Raw genomic sequence first — 17236 nt, 5'->3', positions numbered from 1 at the left:
ACCACAATGGAAATAATTTTGCTCATCCCTTTACAAATTTGTTAGTATTAAGTCATGCACCAATGACTTTTACTTAAACATTTGTTATACAAGTAACCGCAATCCACCAAAGATAAAATCATTTTCAATACCTACAAATAAATTATTACATAATTCTGAACACTATGGTCACATTCGAAATTTTATTAACTTTTCCTACCTAGCTAATTTAAAAACTTAATTATGAATCACGTGTTCATTGACTGAAACCATAACCATGTAGTAGTTTAGAATTATGTAATAATTTTTCTCCCAAAGTGTGCAAAATGATCAACCATGTTCATTACCGATAATAAATTTAAAAGAGGCGAGGAACCTGGATCCTAGAAACAACGGAATAAATATTTGGCTAAATTAGTATTTAGTTCTTTTAATTTATTTTTAATGTTGAATTAAGTTCTCTAATTATTAAGTGGTTTAATTAAGTCCTCTAATTATTTAAAATGATTTAATTGAGTCCTTTCTGTCAATTAGGTATTAACGTCGTTAGCTCATCTACATGGTAATTATTGTTGGTGAAGTGTGTATTAATTTATCGTGCGCAATATTAAGTTACAAAGATATATTTGCATTCAATTAAAATGTGAATCTGTTAGGGATATTTTGAAATTTTACTCATCTTTGTGGTGAAAAATTCGATTAAGGGAGATGAAACTTTATGAGAAAAGAAGGCAATGTTGCTAAGAAAAAACAAGAAAAAAAAGATCACATATCATTGGATGTTTTGGCTAGAGTTTGTTGACGCAATTGAGGGAAAAAAAGAAAAAGACTATTTAGTGAAGAAGAAGACAAAGATATGATAGGGGGGTTTTGGGTAGGATTTATTAATGTAGATATGTGAAGTAACTTTGACATATAAGATATCATGAAACAGAAACAATAAGGACATGTGAAGTTTTCATAGTCTCTATTAAAATATGCATGAATGAATATCTTTGTTACATAATTTTTGTCTTTCATTCTTTGGGTGTGTGTATACATGACAATGATATTTGAGGAGAAATACGATTACCTATATTTTTTTATATAGATTTAACTTGTAGCTAAGATCATAGGAATTCACATTTACCAGCTATTGAACACGTATGTATATATTTGGATGCATCCGTGAGAAATTTTATTAAGGTTAGACATTTTGATTGAATGCAAATATTTCTTTGTGACTTATTAACGACATTAACACCCGATTGATAAAAATAACCAAATTGAATAATTTAAAATAATTAGAGAATTCAATTGAACCACTTAATATTTAAAAGATCTAATTGAATATTAAAAATAAATTTGAGGACCTAAAAAGTAATTTAACCGAAATATTTATACATTAAAAAGGTTAATCATTCATGAAAGGATACAACATACATGGCTGGACTCTAAAACCATATGTAATCTGTGTTGCCCTTCGAAGCAAATTATTGGTCTGCTATTACTGTTAATTTATATTTTAGATTTGCAATTAATATAAAATATGAGATTTTTTTTTAGTAAGAAAAAACTAAGAATTGAAAGTCTTAAGAAGTCAAATTAGATAAGGGTCAAGAAATCTAGTTTGGACCCCAGACTCACTCTACAAAAAGAAAAAAAAAAAAAAAACAACTCTTTCGTCAACCGGCCCATTGATAAAGGTCAAGAACAATTAAAAAAACGTTTTAGAGATGTAAAAGATTTTATATAATCAGATTTTGCAACACAACACAATGGATTCTAGCTACCTTCTGTAAGTATAGAATGCGAAGATGTATGATTTGTTGTTCTTTTTTTTAATACCTGAAGATATCTTTGCACAAAACTACATATAATTAGTTCGTGTTTTCTATCATTCAAGGATGAAGTTGCTGAAAAACTCTTCCTCGACGGAAGCTATAACACTGTTTATTTGGGTTTTCCTGCACAGATACCCCGATAAAGAATATGTAATTTTTTTTTCTAAATATTAGTTTGTTAGTTTTGTTTAAAATATTAGTTGGAGATTCAAATTCATAATTTTTTCTTTCTTCCTTCATCCTTTCCAGCCAACCTTATAGATCTCCATAAAGAATATGTAGTATTTTGAAGAAGGATTGTTGAGTCTTTTTTTTTTTATTTAAAGAAATTGAATATGATATCAAAAAACTTATAACATTCATACATATGTTCAATCAACTGAATTACACTCATTGATAGGAGAATAGTTGATTCTAGGTTGTTAGGCTATAAGACATATAATTGTAATTAATGATAAAGCATATATGTTTATTTCTTACCTTACTGATTATAATTTTAGAACTGGGCTAGATTAATTGGCCGATCAACAATAATTGAAGATACAAATGGAAATGAGCATGGAAATGAAGATACAAATGGGAAAACGTAACTTGAGCGCATCCTCTCTCAAAGGAGGGAATGTGAAGCATGGGTACTGGATTACATCTATCCTCTTTCTTTTTTTCGGAGAATTGGATTACATCTATCTAATTAACCCCAATCATAAGTTACTAAACCCTAATTTCAGCGGTTGTTTTTTTTAATATTACTTTATGATTTAGTTAAATTTTAACCATAGAGGAAGAAGAGCAAAACAATGATGCAAAAAAGTTTTTTTTTACTTCTTTCAAATAAACACTTTATAATTATACAAAACAGAATCACGTGTCTTTTTATTAAAATAAAACAAAAGGCCTAATGATGTTATTAACAATAACTTAATAACTTTCCATGTGAAATGTTCCTTGGTACCCTACAATATCCCACGGTGCATAGGAGGTCTTTCACGGTGCAATATTTGGTCAGGTCATGCACTAAAGAGTTAACAAAAAGACCGAACTGATCCAATTCGATCCATCAGATCCAGCATGAAAAATAGACGAAATTAGATGAATTCATATTCTATATAAGTCTTGATTTTTAAAGTCAAATCAAACTCGAAAGTCTTTGAATTAATTAATAATCACTTATTTTACTTTTTTTAGTCAAAATTTATATAAATTTAAAAAGAAAATAATAAATATGAAATTAAAATAGATTCAATTGAATTTAAATTTATATTTTTTAGATTTAATCTGAGCCTAAAGATCATTAAATGTATTCAAATTAACCAAATTCTATTGGAGTGATGATTTTTTCATTAGATCAACAGGTCAGCTCGATTTGATAGGCTGGGTTCATTTTGTCCGCCCTACCCTAGACAACCTCTTCTTTTTCTATCGTTTCTCTCTTTCTTATTGTAAACTTTCAACTTTTTTTATAAATATCGTAACACATTTTTTTATAAATCATTTAACGAACGGTATATAAAAATAATTTAAATTCACTATGGTAATAATTTTATGATAATAAATATAAATAATATTTTTATTGAATTACCCCTGACACGAATGCCACTCTGGTCAGTACCCATGTAAGCCAGCTTTGCTTTTAAGCTTTGTACGTTTGTTTTTAGTTCGCAGACTGTTAGAATTTTAGAATAGAGTGACTCTCTCTCTCTCACACACACCCAAGGACACAAAAAAATTGACTTTGGGCGCCAGAAACCCCTTTTAAAAAGTTTGCCTAACCCTTTTTTTCCTTCACAGCATCACAACCACTCTGCACTTTTCCATTTTTCCTTTTTTTTACGTCAATAATTACAAAAGCACGAACCCTACAAGGCACGTGAACAACAAAACAAGGCATGTGGGTGAGAATGAATGTATTCCGAGGTGGGTTTTTTTTTTTTTAACCGATCATCAAAAAGCAACCAAATATTTGCGGACAATGGAAAACGATATATTTTTTTTATTAACCGGGAAAGGGTAAAGTAAAGTAAGAAAAATAAAATAAAATGTGTTGGTCTTGTTGCAAATGCCAATAAATAAGAGTACACCATAACAATGACACGGTTTGGTCATATTTAATTGGGAATGCAATAGAAAAATAATTAATGGATTAAATAAGTACCATAAGAATAGCATGGTTTGGTCTTATATAATTGTGCATGCATTAAAAAAAGTTATTTTTTTAAATAAAAAGTGGACAGGCTGGGTTGGAGATGCAGGGGATTTGACATTTACGTGTTGTTTCTTTCCCACTTTCGCTTTCGCTGTGTGAATCTGAATCTGATACACAACACAATATTCAAGGCTGTAAAAAGCGTTGAAATCTGGAGCAAGTATCGTCCTCTCCGTTTGTCATTCTGATGTGTACTATACCACAGAATATATATATATATAAACTATAGAGTGAGAAAATTAAAATTAAAAATAAATAAAATAAAATGCTCATTGTATTTGGGAGGAGAACAATGTCTTCTTAATTAAGATTTTAAATTTAAATTTTATATATGAATAAAATATAATTGAAAATAAGAAATTTTATTATAGATGATTAATCAGATTTATAATAAAAATTAATTATATGTAAAACTGTGAATACTTCGAATCATATTATTGTTTGTCTAGAGCACATCTTACGGGCACCCTCTCCCCGTTATGGATAAAACGTGGGAATGGGTTAATTCTAATGCAACCAAACAAGCAAATTCCTATTCCTACAGTACATTATCGTATCTTTTAACTATAGTTTCATTGGACCATATATTTTCAGCTTTATTTATTTATTAATTTCTTATGTACTACTAGAACACAACATTTTTTTTTCTTTTCTTTTACTTCTTACCGTGTGTTCGGATGTTTAGACTTTCAAGTGTGGACTTATGTCTTTAAATCGATAAAAGGGACTGTTGTGATGCTAAAGTTCCTCTTGGGATATATTTGATGATTATTATAATATGGTGCTATGGAGTATTCAGTAGTGATTGCTTCGATTATTCGGGTTAACCTTTTAGATAATAATTGATTGATGGTTCAAGTTTGCATTTTTCTTGTCGGTTCAAGTTGGGGCCTAGCAAGGACGCCTAAGATTTTTTCAATTTTTTTATGATAATAATTTAACCGTTCATAAAAATCAGAATACTTACATAATAACGGTTGAGTTTGTGCATTTTCCTTTCGCAATTTTTGTTTTCATACAGTAGAAATAACTTACTTTTATACTCTGTCTCCGTCTCTCTATATATGGAGAGGGTTTTTAAGTACTTATCATAGAGGATGAGGTTTTTTAAGCTGTTATATTTTTCTGAACCATTCAGTCAAAAAAAAAAACATTCAGAATCACGTCTTTTTTCTTATACAAAATATTTTATATTTCAAAAATATTATTGTTAAAGTTTAATGAATTTTTACTTAAATTATTAATGTTATATTTTGCCTATCATATCAAGTTAATGTATAGAGATGTTTTTTTTTTCAATTTAAATAATTGATTTCATAAATTTCTCTTAAATTTTAAAAGTCTTATATCTTTAAACTACTCATATTTAATATAATAAATTATTTCTTATTAACAGTAAAGGTGTGTACCTTGTTATACAGTACTTTTTATTTTCTTTCTTATAATACATTGTTTCACCATTCTTTAATAAAAATGGCATTTTTTCCTTGAAGATTTTTTATTTTTATTTTAAAACATAGCTTAAGTTTAAAAATACTCATACATATTTTTAAAATAATTAGTATAATATACATAAAAGGATAAAATTATTAATTATAACTAGCATGTTATTTGTAAATATGTTTCGAAGAAAAATCAAAGGTTTAAATAGAGTGTTTCTCACATAAATTTAAATGTAATCATATACATATGATTGAGTTTAGTTACATTTTGAATGATTTTGTACTTTATATATTTGCTTGCATATTCAGCATAGAAGTTGTAGTTTATTTATTGCTCAAGTTAAAATTACATTGACTTAATAAAAATTAAGAATCTTTTCTCTGACATTTATACTACCAATAAGTGCATGCACGATGCTTTTGGTTTCTTGCTTGTTGTCTTGTTGGATGGTGGGGTGGGTGAGGTGTGGGGGATTACTATTATGCATTTTCCTAGCTTACTTTGTAGTATAAAGTAGGTGCAGTAGCTGATTTCACTAACTAATTTGGATTTAGGGTTACAGCAAAGACTCCATTGGATTCCGGTAACCTTGTTGTTATATATGCATATAGCTGATACGAATTAAATATTTTTGTTTTTGTCCATATTAGCAAACAGATATATAACAGTAGCTAATTTGAATTTCAAATTTTCCAATTTTCTAAGTCACTTATTAAAATAGTAACAATTTATGTTAACAAAAACATATCATGAAATTAATAAGCCATACAAAACTGTTTTTTTTTTATTAAAAAAAAATACACCTCGAAATCATATTATTTACAATAACTCATACAAATTATTTTGTATTTAGCTAATTAAGTTAGATTTTTTAGTCTATAATAATTGCTGTCTTCTTTTTATCATGCTAATACCAATTTATATAATTTAATCAGTAACAGTAAGTTAGGTTAACCAAAGCCTTTTCTTTATTGGCAAATCATTCACATATGATTTGCATTGACTTTGGTTAGAAGCTTGGCGGTCCCATAACTAAATTAAATGGCATATTTTCAATTATGACCAAGATCCTTGTCTATTAGCCAATCTAGCACGTGGTGTAATATCAAATGAATCCACACGAATAAGTGTAATTATTATTAGTAATTAGCAAGAAACTATATTAAAATTTTAAGGAAGAATAAAAACACAATTGAATGGTAATAAGATGTATGGTATCGCCAACAGTAAAAAGAGAATTCTCTAGTTCAACAATTAATTAATTATTTTTTTTTCAAATCATAGTCCCAACTTCCAAGGGTACACGGTCCAAAAACAAATGCTGTAAGCTTTTTAAGAGATAAAAATCTTGGAAGACCTCAAATTTGCAAAATTCAACCATGGAAAAGAGAAAGTAAAGCAAAAGAAAACAGAAAGTGGAGCAGAGATACGTAAAATAGCCGACCAAGCTACAAAGATGTGATGAAGCAAACGTCGTCCTAGAACTTTATGAATCGCTTGACTTGGAATAGGACATTGTTGGTGTGTGTTGACTTTGCATGTGAATCATCAAACCAGGGATACACTGTAACACCTAACTCCCTCACTTATATACATATTTTACTCTAATAAAAGCAAATCCATCATGCATGTCAATCGATCATCTTGCTTTATCAAATTAATAATTGGAAGGATGACTTTACTTTAATTACCTATCATCTCTATTTATATTATTTTCTATTCACTTCATAAAAGAAAAAGAATTATTCAGCTACTAGCTTCTTCTTTTTTTATGCTTTACTAGCTTGTTTCTTTGTACTGATAGTTTGATGCACTCTAAAATGTTTTATTGATTATTAATTATATTTGATGAATTGGGAAGACTATTTCAAATTATTTGCTTATAATATATATATATATATATATATATATATATATATATATATATATATATATATATATATATATATATATATATATATATATTATTGCAGTAAAAGAAAACATCATTATATCTTAGTAAAAAAAATCCATAATTGTCAATTTGTTAAACAACCGTGCTTAGACTCCCAGTGCGCCAAAGTAGGTAGTATCATCATATTAAATTTACTTTTAACTATTAAATATATTTAGTTGAGAGGGACTTAAATATTTATATTACTTATTTTTTTAAAGAATGACAACTAACCTTATCAATATTTTTCAAAAATAAAAATAATAATAGAAAATATCTTGAATAATTTTGTGGCTTAATTTATTTTAAAAAAATAATTGAATTTTAAAGAATGCATATCATATATCAACCATGCATGATACATGTCATATGTGTTCTGGAAGCGGCGAAGTTTATTGCATAAAATATAGTTTTTCTTATAAATAAGCTGCAATGTATAATATTTCTTTTAATAAAATTTAGCTCTCACAATGCTTAACAATTATCCGACTTCACAATTTCTATTCTAATAATAATATTTATTATAATTTTCTGTAATATATTATCATAGGTTTATTTCCATTCAGCAAAAAAATGAAAAATCTTAGATTTATTTCTTTTAAGACAAAAATTATTAAAGTAAACTTTACTTTTTTTCAATAATTTTATATACACAAGACCAGAAATCTATTTTTAATCAGCATGATTAAAAATTTAAAATAGTCAGACCACAGGACCAACTCAGATTATTAAGAATAGTATAGGAGTTATCAAACTAAGGGATGATATTAATTATTATACCTTTATAAAAAAAAAAAAGGAGAAACAATAATATGTATGGTATCAAAGCACTGTAATAGATAAAGCAGATAAATATAAAAGAGATCAATTAATTTTATTAATATTTTTTTTTTACTTTCTTTTAAACTAAATAACTTACAAAATCATCATCGGTCTATAATTTTTTTCCTTTGTCTTACTCTTTCTTTCATTCTATGTTTCTGCAGTCCCACTTTCTTCTCTAAAATAAACTTTTAATTTTCATACACACTCAAACACAATTTCTCTATTTCTTCATTAACCAGCAATAGTAAAATTTAAAAAATAAGAATGTTGATGAAATTAAGGAGCTGGTTGGCAAATGGCATGTGATGATGTAAATGCAATGCTATCGACTAGTCACTGCCTCTCTTCTGTATATTTATCTCATATCTCTCTCTCTATTCACCATTGAGAATTACGTAGCATAGCAGTATTTTAGATATGATTTGATGGAGGATTCTAGGGTGGACAAAGAGAATAGGTTGTCCACCCGTAGAACACAATTTGGTATTTGAATAGAGTATAAAGTACAATTTAAAAATAATAAAATATTTATAATATCCTTGTCAGAGAAAAAAAAACTTACTAAATTTTTTTTTAATGTGATTCTCTTCATCCTTCTTTAGGACTTTTTTACAGATTCAATGCATGGCCTCTCCTCTCAATCATTTTTTTAGATCTGCTTCTTTGACTTGGTGGGCAACAGAACTTCCCCTTGTTGAACCACCCCCTTTGCCACCAGTGTTCATTCCTTTGACAGCATTGCTGGAATTGCCACTAGTGCAAAACCTCTGCGTGCGAACCAGAAGGAAAGAGACACTGCGTGATCCTTCCTCCTCTCTATGACTCAAATCTTCATCAACTACATACAACCATTTATGTTCCTATTTTCTTTGTTGTATTTATTTTGTTTTGAACCATGCCAATCATAAAATTTACTTCTTTTGTTTTGCTGATTATAATATTTGGAATTGATTCAAGTTTGAAATTTTGAATGAGTTGAGATTTAAAATTTGGAATGAAACTAAAAAAGTAGTAATAGAGCTTGGTCGGAAGGAAGTGGTCCAATTTATTCTTAGAAGAGTCTGATGAGCAGCACAAGAGTGCGTGGTGTGGTGGTGGGAATATATTGTTGAAATAGAAAAGAAATTATCTCTACAAAGTTGTTATTTTCATCTTTTTTGTTTGTTTTTTTGGGTGCAATGGCTTAAAATGAAGGCATTTCATGCTGATGAGCACAAAGAACAGCACGGTTGAGAGGACAAAAATGTCAATTCATGCAAAAGCATATTCAAACACACATTCACACATTGAATTCAAATTCTGTATAAGATATTTCTGAATTTGATCTGGACAGTTGATATTTCTCAAATTAATATCCAACGGCTGTTAATTTTTTATGTATTGATTTATTTATTTGGGTTAAAACGGCGTCATTTGACCTGAGCGTGATGAACACGGAAAAGTCGGCGAGGAATTGGGAGGGGTTAAAAAGCAAATGAAAATGAGAAAGAGTGGACCCCCTTTAGCCCCATCTCATATTCCTTGCCTGCTTCAAACTTACACGCCCTACGAGGACAACCCTACCCTTCCCTTTTATTTTTTCAAACTCTATTTTTTTTTTCACCATAATTAATTGATAACTTTATTTCTTAAGTAAGTGATTATTTGTTTAATCTGTGACGTGTGTGAAAAAAAATATCTTTTGAAATAGATAAATCTTTAAATAAATTCTCATTTCTTAAAAAATTAATCATTCAATTTCAACTAAGGAATATCTTTATTAGAAAAAAGATCTACTACTCCTTAATTTGTTTTTACTGTCTCTTATCTTAATTACATTCTTTTATTTACAAGATTTTATCGTTATAGTCAAACTAATGTCATGTTAATAATAATATGGAAAATGCTACAGCATCTATTAATGAAGTAAAATAAGAAAGTTTTTTTATTAGAATACATAAAAATGTATTTTCTAGAATTTTTAAAAATCTTTTATATAATTTTTAATAAAAAAATTATTTTTAATTCCTAAATCAGCTAAGAAAACCCTGGACTAGCTTATTCATTATTTTTTTGTCTCAAAATATTTGTCATTCTAAATTGCTATACGCATATCTCAAGAAAAGAATAAACAAAAATATTTACATATTTTTTTAATCATTAAAATTTTACAGTTTTATGCTTTTAGTACTTGCAAAAATTGTATTTTTTATTTAGTCTTTATAAATTATATTTATTTTATTTTGTTCTTATGACTCTTTAGATAATATTTTTTTATTGTCTAAAGTGTTATCTAAAGTATTTTATGAATTAAAACAAAACAAACAAATTTATAAATACCAAAAGCAAAAAAAAACTAAATTATAAGAAAAAAATGTATTTACCTTAAAAAGGCACGGTAAATTTACAAAATCAAGTAGTATTGATATTACTATTATATTAAAAATCTAAAGTGACATTATTTACGAATATTAGTAGAAATCAACATTGGTTGAAAAATTAATATAACACTTACTTATTTTGATATAATATTTTGTAATTGTCACAGTTATTTTAAAATAAAACAATAACACGTCAACAACAGCAGCTGGTAGCCTGCTATACTAATAATAAATAATAAATAATAAATAGGCTTTCCCATTATCGGGCATCTCATACCTCAACCACTCCTCTGACTCACTTTGTTAGTCTTCTTTTAACTTTTTTGTTCCTTTTTACTCTTAATAATTTAAACCATCATTATGTCTATCTTCCTGACTAGAAATTATTGCCTACGACCCTATTGATTACTCACAATTCTTGTTTACTTTCACCTCTCTTTATATATATATATATATAAAAAAGAGACGTCAGAAGAAAAATATTTCAAATAACTTTTTTTTAAGATAATCGATATTTTAAGAACACTAATTAATAATAAAAATAAAAGCTTGATATATATTTAATATTACTATGTTCATTTTCTTTATAAACCACTTAAACAAATTTACACCCATAAAAATAAGTTAACTAAAATCCTTTTCTTTTTTTACTGCATCCTTTAACAGTCTTACAAGTTTTAAAAATTGTTTGAAATTTTCAAAACTACCTTATTTAAAAATTCATTTATTCTGCTAATTTTTCCTTCATTTTTGTTATATATTTCCTTTCACTCTCAAAACAATAATAGTATTTGTTTGTTAATGTTAGAATAGTGAAATACATTTATTTGTGACCCGATTAACAAAAAATAATAATTATCAAAAGTAGAGTGTAAAAATTATTCAAAAATTATTTGTGACGCGGAGTACTAACATGTGACCCGATTAACAGAAAATAAGACTTATTCAAAAGATAGCTATTATTTTATCAAAAGCATGAGAATCATTTATCACTTTATGTTTAAATAATTAAAAATTCAAGAGAATGCATTTATTTTCTCAATTATTAACTGTTAATTGACCTAATTAAGAAACACAATTTATAATAGCATTATCCGCGTACAATAGTTTTTGTCATGTTTTATATATGCTTTTATTCCTTAAAAAAATATGTTTGTATATGTTGCAGACCATAATAATTATTATATTTTTAGTACATCTTTTTAGTGTCTAATTCTAAATCCAGAAAAATTGGTCAGCCCCTTTATTATTAATATAGTAAAAAAAGTATAATAAAACAAATATTGACCATGCTATTTTCAATCAAGATTCACGTTTAATCTTGATAATTGTTGCCAATATTAATATATAAGAAAAAATTAAAAATTATCAAGATAAAATATTAATTTTAATTTAAAATAACTATAAATTATAATATTTTATTTGAATCTTGTCTATTTTAAAATAAAGTAGCTAGAAAGTGTTTGTATAAATACACCATCATTTATGTACTTGTTAACGGTTGATTGACCTAATTAATAAACCCGGCGTCCTTTATTTGTCGTTAAGAAGAACAGTTTTGTTATTCTACTTATTTAATACTCTTAAATGTTGAAGACGACAAGTTTTCATTTAGAATTCAAATTTGATTATAATAAAATTGACACAATATGTAATATTATAAAAATAATTGTCCATGCATGTCCCCTATTTTTTTTATAAAAAAAAAAATCATATATACCTTTAGTATAAAAAGTCAACTAATTAAAATTCACTTTAAATATATTTTTAGTGTAGTTATTACCAAAATTAGTAATTTTTGTATATATTGCAATTTACGATTAGACATTAATATAAATAATTACACAATCAATACACATTAAATAAATTCATTATTTTATCTTTGTTGTACATGGGTATCTCAAAAAATATTACACAAAGTCAAAATAAATGGCTTTTAATTTATGGTCTCACTTTAACGTTCAAGAAAACATCTTTCTACATTTATGTAAATACAATAACCGTTGATTGGCCTAATAAATAGAATTTACATCTTCTCACGTAATACAAAATGCCATTGTATGTTCCTTAATTTGCTGACTGAATTTGCAACTTGATTTTCCAATTTTATTTTTATTTTTTCTCTTTATCTGAATTAGTAGTACTATTGAATGTAAAGCTAGGATCTACGCGAGGTGAGCAGCACATAGATACCCCTTTGGATGACACCATCATCCACATCACGCTCATTTTCACTAAATCAAATGGTCGGTCTCGGTTTTCTGGAAGTCGTGAGTACTAGTAATAGGTACAGTCAATGCCTGTACGAGGACATAACACATCATCTGCCAAATCCAACGGTGGATTTCAATGAGTTCAGCAACTTTCACTATTCATTCACACACATCACAACTCACCTTAATATTTCACTCAGAATTCAAATTCTAACTATAAACTCATTCAATACTTAATAATAAGAAATTTGTAACTTAAAATAATTTTATCCAACTTGAGTAAGATTATTTCATTAAAGAAGTTGATTTCTTAGATTTATAAATCTGTATATCTTTAGAAATTTATCTCTAATGCAAGAGAAGTCAATTGTATAGATAAATTCTTTACTTTCTCCAGCATCTTGAGAAATTAATATTTAATTTGTAACACTAATAATAATTAATTCAAATAATAATAACCTGTATTCCTTAAGTAAATGATTTAGTGTGTGAGTTTTAATTTTAGATATAAATTGAAAGAGAAATATCAAAATTATGTGTATTCATTGCCAACGAAGATTAGTGATTCTTTTGGTACTAATATCATGGATATTCAGAAAAAATTCTCAAATAGGAGATACATTGAGTTAAAAGAAAAAAAAGTCTTTAATTAGAAAGAGAAATAAAGAATGAGTGCATGGGGTCGTGGTCATTTCTGGAAGTGAGAACCGAGCTGGTAGGGTCTACCCTGCACCAATCCTTTGTCTTTTTTGACGTTGGCTTTCCTCTCCTCCTTTATTTTTACTCTTGTTATAACCCCCCCTTCTCTTCTTTCTCATATCATTCTCATTCACCCATTCATCATCACAACCACAATACTATCTTCTCTCTCTCTCCATGTCTCTCTCAGACCCCCCTTGAAGATAGGCGAGACTCATGGGGGAGGGATATAGAGTGAAAAGAGAGTAATAGTGAGTGAGTGAGCCATGAAATTAACAAATTAAACCCTCTCTCTCTCTCTTCCTCTTTCTGAGCGGTTCAACAAGAAAAAAGGGCCATTTGGGACGGAAGCTTTGTCTTTTGAGGGGAATGTTGTCTGGCTCGAGGACCCTTCTTCATCTTGATCTTGTGTAGACTACTATGCTTGTGGTCAAGGAATACATAGTGTTGTCGGACCAGGCTTCATTCCCCCCAATTATATGCTTCCAAATTCTTTTTCGACCGAAACCTTGGTATCCTCCGGCCGAGGACCAGAAACATACACCGAGATTCATCCGAGGTTTACATCTTTTAACAGATATTTTTTCTTACATTAAATACATACGGATGTATGGAATCAAACCATGACAACATAGTAACATACTAGGTTTATTGGTCTCCCACTCTCTATGTTTTTTTTTTGGGGGATTTTTGAATTAGTAATAAATTTTTGTTTTTTTCTTAAATATAGGTAGATCTGAGTCGTGGGGTTTTGTTTTTGGATGAATTAAAGATGTTGGTAGTTTGCAGATTGGTGTAATGATGAAGCATTTTGACCTGGGGGGTTTCACTTGTGCGCAAAAGGTTTTCATCATTACTTCCTTTTCGTTTCTTTCTTTTTCTCTGATCAAGTTATGATGGTGTTTTGTTGTCAGGGGGGTGTAACTACCTTTTTCTTCGTTCATCATTAGCCAGAGATCTTCTCCCAAGTATGTTTTCCTGTATCCGATCTGTCTGTTTCTGCTATGTTTTCTCAGATCTGGCCACCTTTGAAACTCAGCTAAACATTCTCCTCTTTTTCAAGCCCCTCCTCTTCCTCCCCCTTAATTTTTTTTTCATTCTACCTTTCTCTCTCTATTTAGGGTTTCCTGGCCTATGTTCTGTCTCTAATCTCTACTAAGATTTATTTATGTGATAATTAAGCTAGTCCTTGAGTCTTGGATTTTTTTTATTTTTTTTGTGAATACCTTGAGTCTTAGATGAAGAAGAAGCAAGTAGATGATGACACCCCTTTTACTTTTGTTATTATTTTAATTATTATTATTATTATTAATTAGTCATTTCACCACTGTCAAACCGTGTGGTCAAATCGAGGCTTAATTTGATTAAATGTGCCATCTGTTACTAGAATTAACATTTATAGTGTCAAGAGCCCTGTAGACTCCGCCCTCTCTTTATTGGATTTTAGTGGTCAAACATTTGTTTCTTAATTCCCTTTATTATAAGAAACAATCAATGCCTTTAATGTGATTTGTTACATCTTAGTAAATTGATAGATCCTTCAATCTGTTCTTGTTATTGTGGGTAACATTTAGCTTCCTTCTATGGCTGGATATAGTAATGTCACACAGATCTGTACTTTTTTTTCTGTTTGCTTTCATTCGTTTTCAGTTCAATTTGTAACTAAAATGGATAGATCTGAGCACTGATGATACAGAATAGGATCAATTTTTCAAGTGGGTGCTGCTGAACAGTGTAAGTTTTTCAACGGACAATTTTAATTTTTCCCTGGCTTTGATATCTCACATTTGATAGCTGAAACCCTAATTTCCTGCACAATAAAACAAACAATGTACAAGATGCTTCCTTTTGTACTCTTTAAGTTTCGATGTTAATTAATCTATTAGCTAGAAGAAACAAAAACTCTATCATTTATAGTTACAGTTCTTCAAGGATAACCTATTAGTTTTTTCATCAAGGATAATGAATCTTGATTATGAGTTTGGTAAACATTACAATTGTGCATTTTAGCCCTCTCAGTTTTCACTAATCATAGAAGCAACAAAAGAATGTGAATGCTTCGTTAGGAAGCAAAGATTTTTATGCAGATGATGATTGATGAATGTTAGAGCGACTGTGCATTGTCCCAGCCGGCCTCACCGCAGTGTTGCTATTAGTAAGCTTTTTGTTTGTTATTATTATTATTATTATTATAAGCTTAATAATTTGCAATGATGGGAACCAATGATTAATTATCTCTAACAAAAGAATTTTGTTGGGGTCTCTTGTATATAACTTTTTAAAAAAAAAAAATTGCCTTGTTTTCTTCATGAGCACAGGGATGTGGAAGAGACTACAGCTTCATATTAAGTTTGATTCAGAATAGAAGACAAAATGGGTCTGCACATAGCTAGGGGCATTGGGGAACACGAATGACATAATCACAGCGCTCAATGCTCATACAGCACCACTTTTCTTTATCACCATTGTTGTTCACACATTCATATTACTTGCACGCAAATCTGTACACTTTATTATTTTCAACGCAACCAATGTATCCAAACTCTCTTTACTATAATATGTTCATAAAAAGTAAATAAAAAAATCTTAATATAATGATATTTGAATTTTTGTTTTGATCTAGAAATTATGACCTCGTGAATTGACATAAAATTACAACAGACCATACTATGCTTGGAATATATTGTCCTTTTTTTTTATCAAATTTCTCGGGGTAAAAGTTTTTTTCATTTTGACTATGCATGATCACTCTGTACCTTTGCTTGTTTTTTGTCTGTGCAGAATTCTCAAGCATAAAGAGTTGTGAAATTCAACTTGATCTTAATTAATTCCATTCTTTTTAATTAATGTGAATGGTCTTTGTAATTAAAGGGATTGATTGTAGTAATTCTACTTTATGAATATGTGAATGCTGTCTTATAAAGAATTGCTTTTGGGAAATTGGAACCTTTTTGACCTTTTGTAAAGTAGCATAAAGTTGAAGCCCTTGGGGGGGTTTGCTTTGCGGTTTCCCATGCATGATATGCTTGAGAGGGAGAAAGAGAAACTGCTGGGTCATGCTTGCTGAATTCCCATACAGCTTTTAAGGTCACAGAAATAACTTTTCCACGAATAATTGGAGGGCGAATAAAACTAAGTAACCCCAAAAACATTTTGGATTCTTTGTACTACTATTTGGATAGGAAATGTTGAGGACCTCTCTTAGTTTTTCCATGCATATATACATATAGACTAAAAATGTTAACCACTGTACTTGTCGTTTTGATTAAAGAAATTTTTTACTGTATATATAAAATTATGTTATTTATGATTTTTCTTACTTTTTCTAATAATTTTTACTATAAATATTTTTTATTTTTGTTTTGTAATTAATATCCTAAAATACTAGTTAACAAGACTCATACATAGATTAATTAGGCATACCTTCTAATTAGAAGTGATTGCCCACAGGTAGGGTATAGCATAATTAGACCCCTTTGACACATTCTAGTGGGATCCATAGGCGACTTTGGATGTGCCTTTTCTTCCTAATGGACCCATTCATCCGTCTAAGTAGGAAACAAACATGTGCCATTGATAGCTCTGTGTTAACAGCCATTTTTTTAACAAGTTTAATAGCTATACAATGTTAATATTGCAAAAAAAAAAAAGTATCCTCTCAACTCAAAAAAATTATGATTGGTGTGATTTTTAAAGATTATTACTATAAAAATCAACAAATCTATCATATTTAGTAATTAATAATTTGTGATTGAATA

General features: G+C 28.6%; 1 long non-coding RNA gene across 1 annotated transcript; it reads left to right on the top strand.

Moving 5' to 3' along the window:
- Window positions 1-13578: 13578 nt before the first annotated feature.
- On the top strand, window positions 13579-16730 carry LOC114391187. The gene is made up of 2 exons (XR_003662072.1): window positions 13579-14037; window positions 14209-16730. It is a non-coding gene; the product is annotated as an uncharacterized LOC114391187 (long non-coding RNA).
- Window positions 16731-17236: the final 506 nt, after the last annotated feature.

This window comes from Glycine soja, chromosome 16, assembly GCF_004193775.1.
Source record: "Glycine soja cultivar W05 chromosome 16, ASM419377v2, whole genome shotgun sequence".
In the NCBI taxonomy this organism is placed as follows: Eukaryota; Viridiplantae; Streptophyta; class Magnoliopsida; order Fabales; family Fabaceae; genus Glycine; species Glycine soja.
This window is presented reverse-complemented; position numbering and strand designations above follow the sequence as displayed.